Source organism: Corvus kubaryi, unplaced genomic scaffold, assembly GCF_017639235.1.
Source record: "Corvus kubaryi isolate FWS band 111438036 unplaced genomic scaffold, C.kubaryi_AGA036_p1.0 64937, whole genome shotgun sequence".
Classification (NCBI taxonomy): Eukaryota; Metazoa; Chordata; class Aves; order Passeriformes; family Corvidae; genus Corvus; species Corvus kubaryi.
The window spans coordinates 91,257-106,527 of record NW_024581622.1 but is presented as its reverse complement, the minus strand read 5'-3'; the positions used below and the strand labels follow the sequence as shown (position 1 = coordinate 106,527).

The window sequence follows — 15,271 nt, the reverse complement described above, 5'->3', positions numbered from 1 at the left end:
AGTATCATTTTCCTACATTCCCAGGGTTTCCCACTGGCAGAGACTGCAGAACTCCTCCTCACAGTGTTTCTCAGTGGCTGGCCAGGATGGGGGCCACCAACACTCAGGTGTTTCCAACATTATGACCCCAAACTCAGCTTTGGGCAAGAGTGGGAGACCTCATTCCCAGCAAAATGAACATGAATCAAAGCAGCCATGGTGCCTTGCACCCCTGGCCCCTTTATGGGTCTCCTGAAGTGCTCCCACACCCACAGGGGCCAGGGCTGCACATGGGGGATGGCTGAGTGTAAGGGCTGGCACCAGGGCAGAACCGAAGGGAGCTGCTTCCAGCTGGCCCATGACTGACCCTCAGGCAAGCACAGAAGAGCTCGCTGTCACCTCAGTCCTAAATTACTTGCTCTTCCCTCACCGTGAGCAAAAACTGAGCAACAGCTGCCTGCAATGGCACCACCACTGCTCCCCAGCAGACCCAGTTTAACATCCAAATACTGCCCTCTACATGGGAGGGCCAGGCACACAGCAGGCTGCTGCACACCTGCGTGGCAGCACCAGAGAGAAATCCACCACAACATCCCGCTGTGAATCCAAGGAAGCTTTCGTACTCAGCCTTCAGGTTTTGGGAGGGAGGTTGTGTGAGCACTTTAAAGTGAGATCCCAGCCCAGCCTGCAGTTCAGGAAGACACTGGCAAAATAACAACTTCACTCTTTCTAGAAGAGCAGGAAATGACTGTGGTTTTGATTTGTGGCACAACTGGACTGCAGTACAGGCTGTGGCATCTACCTGTTCTCATAGAAGGGTTATGTGAAGATGGGTCTCATCATTCTGGCTCCAGGACAAAATCAATAACCAAGGCAAGCTAAGGAAGATCAATGAGTCATTTGCTTCTTCGTTATCCAGGAATATTTTGTTTTCCATCTGAATTAAAGCCCTTATGATTCTTATTGCAAGATAACCAAATGGGACCAGCAGAGAAATTAGGGAACATGATGTAACAGTCCTTTAGGATATGATCTGAAAGCCTTTTCTCGCCACAAAATTCAAAGCAGCCAAACCACAGGACAAAAACAGCTCAGAGCCTATTGTCTACTTTTCTTACACTGACAAAATGCTGATGATCTTCTCTCCATGGAAAAACAACTCCAGAGAGTCACCCCTCAAACATGCTTTTTATGCTCCATTTTCCCCATTTCTATATTCATTTCCCCAAGTATGTCCTAAAAAACATCTACTTGTGTACCGTACTTTACATGGAAGCAATTAGTTTTAGAAATTAACCACAATGCACATTTAAATCTATATTGCACTTGTATCCAAATCATCGCCACGCTGCGATGGTTGTATTATTTATTATGATTTAACTGCTACCAGCCTGTTCAGAAGGAAAACAACTCTCAGAGTGGACTCAGCCATTCCATAAGTCATACTTGTAGTTTCCTTCCTGTGAGTGAAACAGCTGCAGTATAGCTGAATGTCAGATATGAGGTTCTTATATGCAACACAGAGTTCAAAAAAGGTGAGCCTTGAAGTGTTATTTCCAGGTGAGGCATTGTTACCTCTGACATCATCTTTATCGGGATGAATGCATATCCTCCAAGATGTATGCCAGGTAAATCTGGTGCTTCTCAAAAATGACAAAGATGGAAGGATTTCTTTTTCATTATTTACAAAGCAGTTCAAATGTCTGAAATCTCAGGTCTGGTTGGAAGGCAATGGTAGTTGTGGTTTCCCTGAACAAAATCTCCAACAAGAACTTCACTTACAAATGTGCTGTGGTGGTCTGTGCTGGAGGGACAGCATCAATGAGAACAAGTGGCATCTCTAGAAAAGCAGCTTCCTGGGAATCATTAAAAAACATGGGTAAGAAAATGCATAACCAAAGTAACAAATATCCATTACCAGCATTTTGGCAGCCAACTCCTCAACAAGCACCTTCTTCTCCTTCCTTCCCAGGTAGCTCCCTTGCCAAGTGTTTCTGCTTGAGTTTGTTTTAAGGTATCAACACATGGGGCTGATCTAGCAGCTTTCATCATTGATTTTTGTTGCTTTACTGCTTATAAAAAATCTAAATAGGTAGGATCAAACCCACAGAGTAGGAAGCACAGCATCTTCCCTGCACCCTGGAAACCTCCCCAAGAATTCTGATGCAGACACAGTCCATGTCCTTGTACCCTTTCCATACACTCCCATGAGCCTTACAGAGATCCTTCAGCTGAAATTCTGCTTACAGGCAGCAGGCATATCAGATGGATTCGTACTGTGGAACAGGAGACACTCATTCACCTCCAGCCCGGGCTTCTCTTTTCCATGTACTCTTTCTACCTACAGGAAAATGTTGTGCTTCAGATATATTTAAAAGAAACTTTGCTAGTATAACAGAACCTAATGCAGAAATACAAGATTGTCTTGATGTGGAAGAAGAGAATTTAAAAAATATGCTAGATGCCAGTCACATCTCATCCAGGGATAAAGAAACTAGATCACGGTCAAACATTGCTCTCTCATGCTCTTCTGCAGCCCTGAACTCCAAGTAACAATAGAAATAACACTCTATGTTTTGGCCTCAGACCACAGTTTTTCTGACAAAACACTGGCCAACAAGCAGACCACATTTTCTGAAAATCCAGTATACATGTCCTCAGAGAAGAACTGAAGGGGTCATTTGTTTGGATGTATTGAAACATTTTCAGTTCCTCTCTCTATGAGAGGGGTAAAATTCATTTAACCAGTTATACCTATCCCATCACTGGCCTTTAAATCAAACCTGTCTCCTAATTTCTCATACTCTGTTCAACTGTGATCAGGTTTGACACAAGAAAATGTATAAAACTACACATTATACCTACAAAACAAAGAATCAATCCACCAGGGTTTTGACTAAATGCTTTTTCTGAATTTGTAGAAAATGCTCATGCCAACTGGAACCACTTCTTTTTTTTCCAGGAACATTCTGTTTTGGCGCTGTTTTTCCTTGGAAAACTTCAGATCTGGACTGGCATCTCTGGTTACTACCCTTGAGCCCAAGTGATCCTATCCTGTTCTCTCTCCATTTGTGAAATGGTAGGGGGAGGCACCCTAAACAGGGAACTTCAGGTTCCGTTCAAGGATGGGATTAAATGTAGGTCTTCCATACCCTGGGGAAACAGTCCACTCACTCCTCTGGCTGTGGTTAATCAACCTCTCAGATTTCAGGAAAAAAAAATTCTGGCCTTCTCCATTGTGAACGAGAGCATTACAGTTGCAAGAAGCCAAACAGTAAAGAAAACATTCCCCCAACTCATGTTGTTCTACCAACAGGGAGGGTATGTACAACTTAAAGTGGTTTGCTGTTTTTTTTCCTAAAAAAGGTCATAGAATCTGATAGTTTTAAAAATGTCTTATATAAAATCAGACTTACAAAACAAAATTTGAATGCATCCCAAGTATAAACCCCAGGTTTATAATAGCCATCATTATAATAAAAATCTTTTCAGTTGCTGGGCTTTCCTAATTAAAACATAAATTTTCTATAAACCCAGATCTAATTCCACAGGGCCCCAACCCCTTTTCCTCATTTCCCCTCCCACTTTTGGATTTGGTTATTTTTCCATCATAAATCAGAGAATCGGAGTGGTCGGCTCCTGAGGAATGCGCCTGGGATCCGGGGCTGCGTGGAAGAGGGTTTGCCTTCTGCCAAGGGGGAACCACCCACACACTGCAAGAACGGGATGGGGGCCCAGCCAGTATCTGAATTGCTCCACTGCCACCCAGGGGAATGAAGTAAAGTGGATACAAACAGCTGGAAATGTTGCCAAAGTGTCAGGCTTCGAGTCCTCCAGACCCTGTGGATTCTGCGATCCTTGTCTGCTGAAGTAGGTTTTCAATTTGCCTCTATTTGCTACTGGCTGGAAAAAAAGTTCATGCAAAGCAGACCAAGGGGTTACAACACTTTTGGTTACACCTCCCTGGTCACTCCCAAAGGACCTCACCAACACCCACTGGGGGTGCCATCATGGCCTGGGATTTTTCAGAGCCCTCTCTCACTTGTTCATGGTCCTTCCCTCACACTCCCTCCTGTCCCAGCATGCTCTAAAGTCCTCCCCTGAGAGCTTGTCCATTGATACAAAGGAACTATTGGACTCAGAGGAGCACATTTCTTCTACACAGAGAACATCTGCAATCCTAAGCAAGCTGAAGCAAAGCACTGGGATTTCAGAACAGGTGTCCAACTGGAAAAGAGAAGGTGAAATTGTTGTTCTATATCAAGTGCACATTTATCTTCCTTGTGCACTGATTCATCCTCATAGACAAGCCCTGGTGTTTCTGTAGTGAGTCATCAAAGCAACTTTATTTATAATCATTCTGCCTGATGTTTCAAAAACACACAAGACCTAACCTAATTATAGCAATACTAAATGAGTTGATGGTCTCCCAAAGCTCATGCTTTGATTTGAAATTCAAGAGCATGACAGATTTTTAGAGAAACAGTCCCGTGAATAGTGAGTGCTGAGGCTCAACCTCCAGATCAGATCATTGGCTGTCATTTAGGTCAAACTAAAGGCACAAGGGATAAACCAACATTTCTGTGCACTGGCCATTTTGATACACAGTACCGTGGTGTGAATGGACAAAACTGTGTCCCCTACAAAGCTCTTCTGCTCAACCATCCTTGTCCCTCTTGTAGCTGCACATTTTGGAGTAACACATTTGCAAACTAATAAAACCAGTTCCTGGACTCAGGCATGTATTTTAGATTTACCTGATGCAAGCTGTTATAGACTACAACCTTTCCCAATCTGATGAGAAGGTGTGAAGAGATATTTATTTACCTCATATCCTATTTCAGGCAGTGCTGGATGGTCCCAGTCTGAAGGAAAAATGATGTATGTGAAGGAGCATCTGATTGACTGTTTGAAACAATTTTGACCAAGATTAACAAACACAAGGGATTTCCACAAGAGAGTCTCCTGGTCATGTTTCAGGGACTGCCTCAGAAAACTTCTGTCTTTGTATTCTATATAAATTGCTCTCTCTTACTAATGGAAGCTGGAAGCAAATGTCCATTGTTATAGTGAAGCTCTAAAGCAAGATGCACCACACTGGCCTTTCAGCAAAATGTTAGCTTCTCCTTCCTTGGCCACATGCCTATAAATATGCCTAATAATATCATAACCTAGACCTGTCTAAAGAAATTACCAACAGCTCTTCAACCATGATCCCTGCATTACATCTCCTTACCACAGCCAGGCCATACCATCCTCTTCGGGCCAAAAAAAAAAAAAAAATTATTGTGGTACAAATTGTTCACACAATGTGTGTTGAGACCCTAAGAAATTATTAAAACTATCCCTTTCCTGAACTGGGAGAGGAATCAGAGCAGGAAAAGATCACCTAAACCACAACAGATTACCAACATCTGCTTTTGCTCCCACCAGAACATTCATTTTCTTCTCTTTTATTTTTCTTGACTGTTACAAGACTCCACGCGTCCCTGTTCCAGCAACACTGCACAAATTCCCTCTAACTGATATCTCTGCTTTTCCAGTCCCACTCTTCCTCCTGCTCTAGGCTACAGCATCCAGGATGTCAGCCTTATTTCCCCATCTTCCCAGCTCGCTAGCAGGCTGTGTGGCAAACCAAAATTGTGTCTTCTCCAGGCTCTATGGCTATGCATGCCTCAGTTGGACCTGCTCTTCCACCTTGTCACCGTACCAGCCTTAATAGAAGAATATAAAACACAACTGTAGAAATCCCATTATGGTGTTTTTCCATCTCCATCAAACTTTTTTGAACAACCCCAGCCATGTAACTTGTCATCAGCAGAAAGTGGGAAGCTGTCCTGGCAGTCCCCAGGCCGCTGGGATGTCTCCTCAGTGCACTCCCCTTCGCAGCATGCCTGCCACAGTGACAGCCTGCCAACGCTGTCAAACCCACCACCCAGCCTACCTGCACCCAGTCTACATCAGCAGATCAATGAGTCACTCTGAAGCAGGAGAGGACTCAATAAACAGACATTATTTTCCACAGTCAAGAAAATAATGAGCATAACACCCCATACCTTTTCTTGTTCTTTTACTTACTGCCACTTACTGCAGTGCTAGGACTTCTGCAGATTTTTATCACAGAATGAGGATTCAGGTGTCTCTGGACCATTTTTTGAAAGAGAAGATAAATGCACTATGAATGAGAAAGGAGGTTTTTGTTTCCTGGGAATGCTGCCCAGGAGAGCAGATGTCACTGTGAAACACAGTGGGATTAGCCTCGTGTGCTGCTCCTACATCCAGCCCCTCCTCTGCTCCCTGCTGCTTCTGCTTCAGGCATTTTGCCGTCGGTAAGGAGGTATCTGTGCAGCCTTTTCATGCTGTAGTGATTGCCTGAGGAGCTGAGTATCCCAACTTCATGTTTTCTTCCCTTCACACAGAATCTGTTGCCAAAGCCACCAAGCCTTAGAGAGTTGCTGACCTGACTTCCAACCAGCACAAGCTCTTCTTGTGGTGTTGAAAGAAGAGACCATCTCCTCTCTGATCTTGTGATGATAAGCACAGGGAAAACACTCACAGTCACCTGAAGTGCTGCCTGTGAAAGATATGGGGAGGTTTATGGACATCTTTTTAACTTTGCCTCACTCCAAGTGGTGATACAGAGCAAACATTTTGATCCATTTATAGTGGTGTGATGCCTATTACAAAACCAGGCCTCTCTGAACTGCAGAGTCCTTCTCCAGGCCTCTAGACTCTGCCTTACTCACACTACATCTTTTCTGTTTTCCACTGATGTGACATAGCACCTCGTATTTCAATCCCCATCCCAGGTGCTCTCATTGTGCTGCTGCTTGCCAGAGTTGCTCAGGAAAATTCCTGCCTCTCCTCACAACCTGGCAGCTGGTGCTGCCCACCAGACAGCAGCATCAGATGATGCTTCAGAGGCTGGGGAAGCCCAGAGCCTGCAGAGGCCTCAGGAGCCTGGCAGCCTCTCCGGTGAATGCCAGATCCACCAGCTCCCATGCAGTGACGTGCCTGGATTATGCTGGATGACTCAGGCTCAGCTGTGTCACCAGGGAAGATGAAAGGAGAAGAATACACACTCACTCACAAAAGCACAGTAATGGAGCGGAGCTATGGGAAGATACAAGCCAGAAGGAGCTGCCAAGGCAGTGCTTGGCCACTGTCTGAGCACTGATTCCCTGGTCTGCTTACAGCTCACTTGCCCTGAATAAACTTCTTTTTCCAGCTGCTGAACAAGGCCACCAAAGAAGCCATGCACTTCTTCCAGCCCCAGACCTGAGGAGACATCCTACCTACCTCTTGCTCCCTTGGATTAGCTTTGGAAGGTACTATAGGGCAATGCACACCACCTCCTCTAGACATGAATGAGGTACATGCTTTTTAACATTTTAATCGAGGCTCCCTTCCACAGCTTACAGCCTACTTTAAATATAAGATATCATGAGCGACCATCACTGCACACAATTTATTTTTAAGCTCTGCCCAGGATGCATATGTACCAGAGAAACTCAAATACAGTTCATCATTGGCTTAAGCTATTATGCCCCTGACCTTTTTCCTTCCCTGTTCCTCTCCCTGAAGGCAATGGTCACAGCAGTTTGGGGTGGGGGGTGGGGGAGAGGACTTCTGCTTGGGATAGTCACACCCAAGGAAGAGCAGAGTCACCACCATGTCATGCTCACTGTGCACCAGGATAAAATGAATTCATATAGGAAGTCAAATTACAATGCACGCAACAACCACCCACAATGTGTGTGCACAACAGGGACACCACATCGATCATGAATTATCCAGTATCATACTCTTCAACATACTTGTATCCTTATTTCAGCCCTTTATTTCCTAATTGCAAATATATAAGGAAGGTTCCCATATTTACAATCTTAGCTCAGCATATCATAATATCAAGGGGACAGAGACACTACTTTAAAAAGTCTCTACTCAGACCAGAGCCACCAATTTTGATTAGTTCACGAAAACTGCTTCCATTCTCTTTATTTTATGTTTCACTTCCTTCCCCTTCTCCTCTTCCAGTGTTAATAGAGGCTGCCTGTACTCCATGAAATGTTCCCTCACTGCTTTCACATTCAAGCAGAAAAGGATTTTCAATGGCATTTTGGAAAAGAAGCTGCATGGCAGTTGTCCCATAAGTATGTCAAGAGGTAAGTACACAGATTTTTTACCTTTGAAGTCTAGCACGTATTTCTGTGAAGCAACTTGAAATTCAAAAGTGCACAGGTGAATCTGAAAGCATGGCACCACATCTGCAGAAGTTATAGGGACAGCACCTTGTTCTGGACAAAGCAGAGAGATATTTGTTAGCAATTGGCAGTGTGTCACAGACAGGTTGGATTTAGCATCTGTACGAGTTATGGGGAAAGGCCAGTGATCTAAACCTGTCAGATCATGAACTCATGTCTGAGCTGCATCAGGGTCTCTCTGATGTGTTTCCTGGAATTGTAGAATCACAGAATAGTTTGGGTTGGAAGGGACCTTAAAGATCATCTAGTTCTAACCCTCCTGCCATGGACAGGAACACCTTCCACAGACTGCCCAAAGCTCTGTTCAATCTGGCCTTGAACACTTCCAGGGATGGAGCATCCACAGTTTCCCTGGGCATCCTATTCCAGTGCCTCCCCACCCTCACAGTAAAGAATCTCTTCCTAATATCTCATTTAAGCTTACCCTCTTTCAGTTTAAAGCTGCCACCCCTTGTCCTGTCACTGCACACCCTTTGCCAGTCCCTGGAGCACAGCAGGTTGGAGGGTCTCTCTTATGCCCATCTCTTCTCTCTGTGTCCCCCACTAAGGACTGCTGGTGACTGCAGTGCCATCTGATTACGCGTGCATGTCACCTCCCTTCACCGCCCTTGTGCAGTGCCACCCTCCTTGCTCCCTGATGCCCTTCACCCTCCTCTGACTGCCCTCAGAGGCTCCCCAGAAGAAGAAGGTGCAAATCCAGGCTCTGGAGTTATTTCCAAGTGAGTTTATAGATGGGGATGGCTCCAGATTTGATGGTTTTGATGGGAAAAGCAGGTGATTTTCTGGGATTTGTTTTTCAGCAGAAGTATGCAGGAAGTGAGCTCTTCTCACATACCAGAACTTTCACATTAAAATGAGTTTTCAACAAATTCCCAAGCCATCTGTAAAGGCAGCCTGTTTTCAGAGCTGAGTTTCCTGGGAGCATTGAGGAAAATGAGAAAAAAATGCAAAAACGTGTGAAGTGATGAAGAAAGCACTGGGAGAATATCTGCATCCCTTTTATTAAACAAAGCTAGCAGGTGTTAAGTTCAAAGCAAGACAAAGGAGAGCCTCCCTCAAGCAATATCCCATTCAGCTGTGGGAATATTTGCTACAAGATGTTGTGGAAGCTAAAATTTTCTACAGATTTAAGAAATTATGGAATAATTACTGAAAGAAAAACACATCCAGGGTTATTACATATATAGATACCAACTCTGGTGCAGGAGATCTCCAAGCCAAAATTTGCTGAAGGCAGGCAGAGCAGTTTGGAAAAGTATCGCTACAAGTCTGCCTTGAGTTTCTAATTTTGTTTGGGGATCTTTGTCATCCAGTGATAGGGGCGGGCTCTGGTACACCTCTTGTCCTGATATGATACAGTCTGTCCTACACTTTGGGGTAAGAAGAGCAGGAAGGGAGAGACTGGTGTTGGGTGCTGGGCATGAGAGGGAAATGTTCACTTGCTTTCCATATTCAGCCCAGTGGTTGTGCCCATCCAGCACCATCGGGTAGCTTTCCCTCCTGCCCACGGAGCGGGCGTCAGTGATGGACAAATAGTGCAGGACGATGAACACGGGCAATGACTGAGGTTCTGGCAGTGCCAAAAGCATTTGCAGTAACTCTGCAGCCCTCCGGTGCACTCTGCAGCACTCCCTGCCTCTCACATCCTCATCAAGCTCTGCCTGATGTGGGTCCCACTCCGCACTAATCAGTACCTCGTGCTCAAGAGCCACGATGAAACCGTGACTTTCTGGGGAGGGGGCACTGACCTGGCTGCGGTGCAGACGCCCATGAAGGACAGGACCCTGCAAACCCTGCCCTGCTGTCAGTCAGCGCTGGGCGAGTGCGGTGCCGCCCCGCTCGCCCTCAGCCGCGCCCGCCCCAGGGCTCCGGAGCTGGGCTGGCTCCTCCGGGCGGGGGCTCCTGGGTCGGGCGGGCACCGCCACCTAGGGACAGGAACTGGGCTCTGGCAGGGGCTGCGGCAACGCAGGGAAGTTCGGGTCACCTTCTTTTTGGGGTATGCTTAGTCTGTATTGCCCTTTTATCCTGTTCCATCTCCACTTTCAGTGTCACTCGCAATGACTCTGAACGTACACGTGAAGACCTGTCTGACAGCTGAAGAACAGATCGTTTTGCCCTGTTTCAAGGAGCACTTCGCTTCTTCGAGATATCCAGACCAAAAGATCAAGAGACCTGGCACAGTCAGTCCTGCAGCCATGTTCAGGGGCTTCCCAAAACTACCCTCAGCTCTCATTCCTTTCATCTCCTTCTGCTTGGGCTGTTATCCTTCCTTGCACCAATATCTGCACTTGTCCTTGTGCCTGCTCAGAGGAGAATCCCCTTCTTCCCACACTCTCCTCCATGCTGCTGTAGCATTGACTGCTTAAAATCAATAAAGAGATTCTCACTCCTCTTGTGTCCCGGCCTGCAAGCCTTGCCCCTACAAGACACGCTGCGTTGCAGCACCAGTCACATCCCACCTGCATTGGACATCAAGCAAACAGATATTTCACCTTTGAAGTTGATCTCATACTGCCAATAACCTGCTTGAAACTGGAGAGTGCCAGTCTGGTCAGCCTGAATTGTCTTCTCTGACTGTGCAGAGGTTAAAGCAAGAGCACAGTTATTTGGAGACTAGAAAAAAAAGAGAGGAATTACCAAAAAAAAAAAAAAAAAAGGCTTAAAGGACTTGCAGAACAGCATTTTACTTGCTAACCAGAGGTAATTGCCTACAACTTGGAGTTTCCCAGTGCATTCCAGCTGAACCCCACCTCCCACCAGAAGCTGTTTCCTGGACCCTGCTCCCTCCTCACCACAGCACACACAGTTGAGGACTGGTGCATCCCCAGAGTCCCATCCATCTCGGCAGCCTGTGGTGCTTGCTGCCTTCTCCTCAGCTCTTCCACACCAGAAAAGAGAACATGACCACAGCTCTCAAAAAGGTCTCAAAATGGTCAAATTGTCAGCATGTAGGAGAGCTTTCTGGCACTGTCTTCTGCTGTAAGTTGTTAGGAATCCCAATAGAAAAGAGCACTCTCCTCACAGATGCACACACAACATATATTAAAAAAAATCAGATTAAAGCAGTTTTGAAAGGCTCTGGTTTGGTTAAGAAAATAAACAACATTCAGACATCAGCCTCTGATGGTCCTCTCATGAGTGATATAAGTAAAATTATGAGATGCCGCTGAATACATCAAAATGCATGTGGGGAGACACTGAGGCAAGGCACAAGACATGCAGTGAGAACACAGACAGGGAGGGAGAAGAAAAAGATTATCAGTTTCTGGCAGTTTGCTTAACAGCAGTCTTGAGAGGGAAACCCAAACTCTGCAGGAATTCCTGGACTATTGTCATCATTTCACAGCCCAGAAAATTGTCCAGCTTCCAAATCCTCAGGGAAGAAAACAAGTCCTAAAAGGTTTGGATTTTCGTTTTGCCTGTGCTCAAACCCAGGCATGCCATTTTCTGCCCTCTGAGTGTGCCAGCCCACAGAATATGCACTGAGCAGACACCTGAGCCTGGTTAGATAACAATAGTATTATTTGGTTGTTAACCATGTTTCACCTGTAGAAGTCAATACTTCTGAATTTGCCTGAGTTCCCCAACAAAACCTCCACAGGTGCAGGAATAGATCACCTGGCTACCCAGTCCATGTCCCTCGTGCCACTGCAAAGAGCTGCTTCTCTTTATGAACAACAGCTTTCACAATCATCTTGAGTTCACAGTCATTAGAGGATTATGTTAATTTTTATGTTGGTTGATGGCATTTAGTAGAGAAGAGTCCTGCAAGTTTTCTTCCCAGTTATGAAAAGAAGCTTTAGCATTACTTATGAGTCTCATTAATTATGTTTCAGCTCAGGAAACTGCCTAGATGCCACATGTTAACAGGAACAAGTAGAACTCAAAGTTGAGGGGGAAAAAAAGAAAACTAATCCAAAGGTCGATCTGGGAAGGAAAAGAAAAACCATTGAGCAGGACACATCATGGAGTTACTCAGACTGTGCAGATATAGCAGCAGGTGGAGGAGATCCGTATAGGAAAACTATTTTGACAGCATTGTCACAAAGTTTAGGTTTAGTTAGTAGCCCACAACTTCGTGCAGTGAAACTAATCACATTTCTGACTAAGGAAATGTACAGAGGACATTCTGTTAGGAAGGAATTTGACTTGTTCAGTGAAAAAAATCCAACCAAACCAAACCAACCAACCAATCAAAAAAACCCACAAAACGAACAAATAAACACAAAAATGGGGTTTTTTAAGACATTAGGATAGATGTGAGGACCTTCAGTCAAATAAGTTACGTGAAGGCACAGGTTTTGTCATTGCTAAAATGAGATCAGTTTGTATGAGGATCAAAGAGGAAAAAGGATAGGAAAAAAGACTCTTAGAAGAACTTGCTTGAGCTGAGAGACAAAATGAAGGTCAGCTGGCCTTCAGGACAACAGAATGGATCACAGCTTGAGATGGATGCTACAGAACATAGTAAAAAAGCCCCATAAACCTACAGGAATTTTTAACAGAAAAACAAATTGAAAGTTGCAAAAGTCTATCTGCAAAATGCACTCAGAAAGAGCCTGCAAGAAGGAAGAATGAAAAGGTGCACAAATTGTCTAAGCAGAGACCAATGTGACTTCCAACACCTCCTTTGGACTTAGTCAATGGAAAATGATACTGAAAAAAAAATACAGTTAAGGAGACCAAAGCTGAAGATACAGACCAAGAAAAATTATTTACAGAACACACATTGAAATAAAACTTCTCCTTGGGAGTGGGTAAAGACAAAGCTCCCCACAATGGTGGGGATATCATGTGTAGACATTTCCCAAGCATTTCTAAGCTGAACACGGGCACACCAATTAATGGGCCCTCTGACATCGCTGTAAACCATCTGGAAGGAAAATCTAAACTTATTAAGAACAGATGGATAGGAACCAGGTCAGCCTTCCCTATTGCTCCTATTTGTAAGCTTGATGTAAAAGCAACCTTGTAAAGATGGTTTGAGTTGCTCTGGGAAATAATGCCTAGGACTCAACATGCCAGACAACAGGCACTGAAAAAGAACAGGAGCAAATAGAAAAAGTTATTGCCTGAGACCTGTCTCCTGCAGGCCCCTAACTAAAGACCCCTACCCTTCCCCAAACCCTCAACCTCCATCATTACCACAGTGATCTGGGATCATTATTCCCTCAATCTAGAAACAGCCTTGTTAAATAATGCAATTGTTGAGCATGTCATGCCAAGAACAATATCTGTGTTTTCTTCACCTGGCACCCATACAGTGGTCATGCCAGGTTATGGGGCTCAGGTTGATTTTTAACAGTTTGAACATTTTGGAAAATAATGTGTCATTCAGCATGTTCAATCAAGCATTAGGTTTCTGCTGTTTAATCATCCTGTAATAAATTCTGTCAAAATTGTTAAAAAGGTTTCTTAAAAATGCTGAGAAGTCAAACTTAGCACCACTAAATGAAAAGAAAGCCTGAAAACTTGCTAAGGTGTTACTTAATAGAAAGCCTAGACCAGTTGCATGAATATAAAACCAACTGTGTTAAAGCTAGGGATGCTGTGAAGCCCTAAGAGAACCACAATAAAATCAATTAGAAATACATGATGATGAAAAGATCACTTAAGCTAACATCCTTGCAGAAAAAGACAGTACTTTTGAACAGGTAGAAAAAACACATTCTTTATATGAGTACAAAATGCATCAACTGATCCTTCTGAATTGTTGCTGGTTCCTCAAAAGCAATTGCTAAAGAAATTACTGGAGAAGCTGCTGATGCCTACAGCAGCCTGTCCAGGAGATGACAAAGAGTCTGCTGCTGCAGAACAAGCCCACTCCAGCACCTGCCCATCCCATGGCAGTCTGGCTAAAACACGAAGCAGCAAACCCCTCAGAAATCAGTTTGGCTACTCACAGTGCTCCTCAGGCCAGACCTTTTCCAGCACCATCTTGGTGACTCTGAAACTGTCAGTCACATGCGTGAGTCAGAAACAATTACACCCTTTCTCAACAGATCTTAATTTTTTTCAGGAAAAAAAAAGTGAATGAAAAGCCAATAGATCCACGCTTGGTGCCTGCCAACTATTGGACATGTTGCTGATGGTTTGCAAGCATTTCTCATCTAAAAGGGTGCTGAGAAATGCTTTCTGCTCAGTACTTTGAAGGCACCTGGGTACTCCAGAGGCAGCCAGAGGTTCAGGTTGAGAAGAAGCTTTAGCAAATTTATGATACTGAACAAAAGTCCAAATTAAGTCGTTTTTCATTCTTACTAGCAGCTTCTGCTCCCAGTACCTCACTGTTGAAATATTCCCAAGTCTATTGGCTTTAGATTCCCAGATCTGCTTGGGCTAGAGGTTCAGGATCATCTTATGCCAGTTAAAAATCATGCTGCAGCCTGCTCAGCTCTTTGTTGGTGTCGAGATAAGCAGCCCTGGAAACCGCTCACGCTGAACACCATATTTTGGGTTTGGGTTTTGTGGGGGTTTTGGCTAGGTCAGTTTTCAAGCAGGTGAATGCTCTGCCTCTGGGGGGGCGGGGCCCCCCGCGCCCCTCCAGCCGTGGCAAGGGGAAAACAGCAGCAGCACCCCACTGGATGCAGGGCTGCTCCTTTGGGCAGTGGCACAAAGGGAGAGTTGCAGAGAGTGACCCTGAAAGAGCATGGGCTCCGCAAGGAGAACTTCCACGGCAGATCTGGTACTCCAGCACCTGCAGAACCCACAGCAGTCCCACACCATTGCACAGTTACAGCCACTCACATCAGACCCTTCCTGATCTTCTCAGTACAACACCCTAATAGCACCTAATTCTGGAGGCAGCTGGAGGCTGAGAGAAACTCTCCCTGCAGTCAGAAATAGTTTAGACTTACTGGAAAACCAAATTTTCTTCCAAACTGTGCATGTTCGCACCTGTCCTCTGTTCTCTGCCTGGCCTCCTCTTTTTCACATCAACAACCCCCCCTTTTCCAGTGCCTGGCCTGCTTCTCAGCAGGCTCTTCCTTACCTTCTCCTGGCTCTGATGAATTTGGCAATCATACTCTGAA

General features: G+C 44.9%; 1 long non-coding RNA gene across 1 annotated transcript; it reads right to left on the bottom strand.

Moving 5' to 3' along the window:
• Positions 1–304: 304 nt before the first annotated feature.
• LOC121672761 lies at positions 305–14,782 on the bottom strand. The gene is made up of 3 exons (XR_006018973.1): positions 8,166–14,782; positions 2,227–6,553; positions 305–1,835 (listed from the first exon to the last, which is right to left on the bottom strand). It is a non-coding gene; the product is annotated as an uncharacterized LOC121672761 (long non-coding RNA).
• Positions 14,783–15,271: the final 489 nt, after the last annotated feature.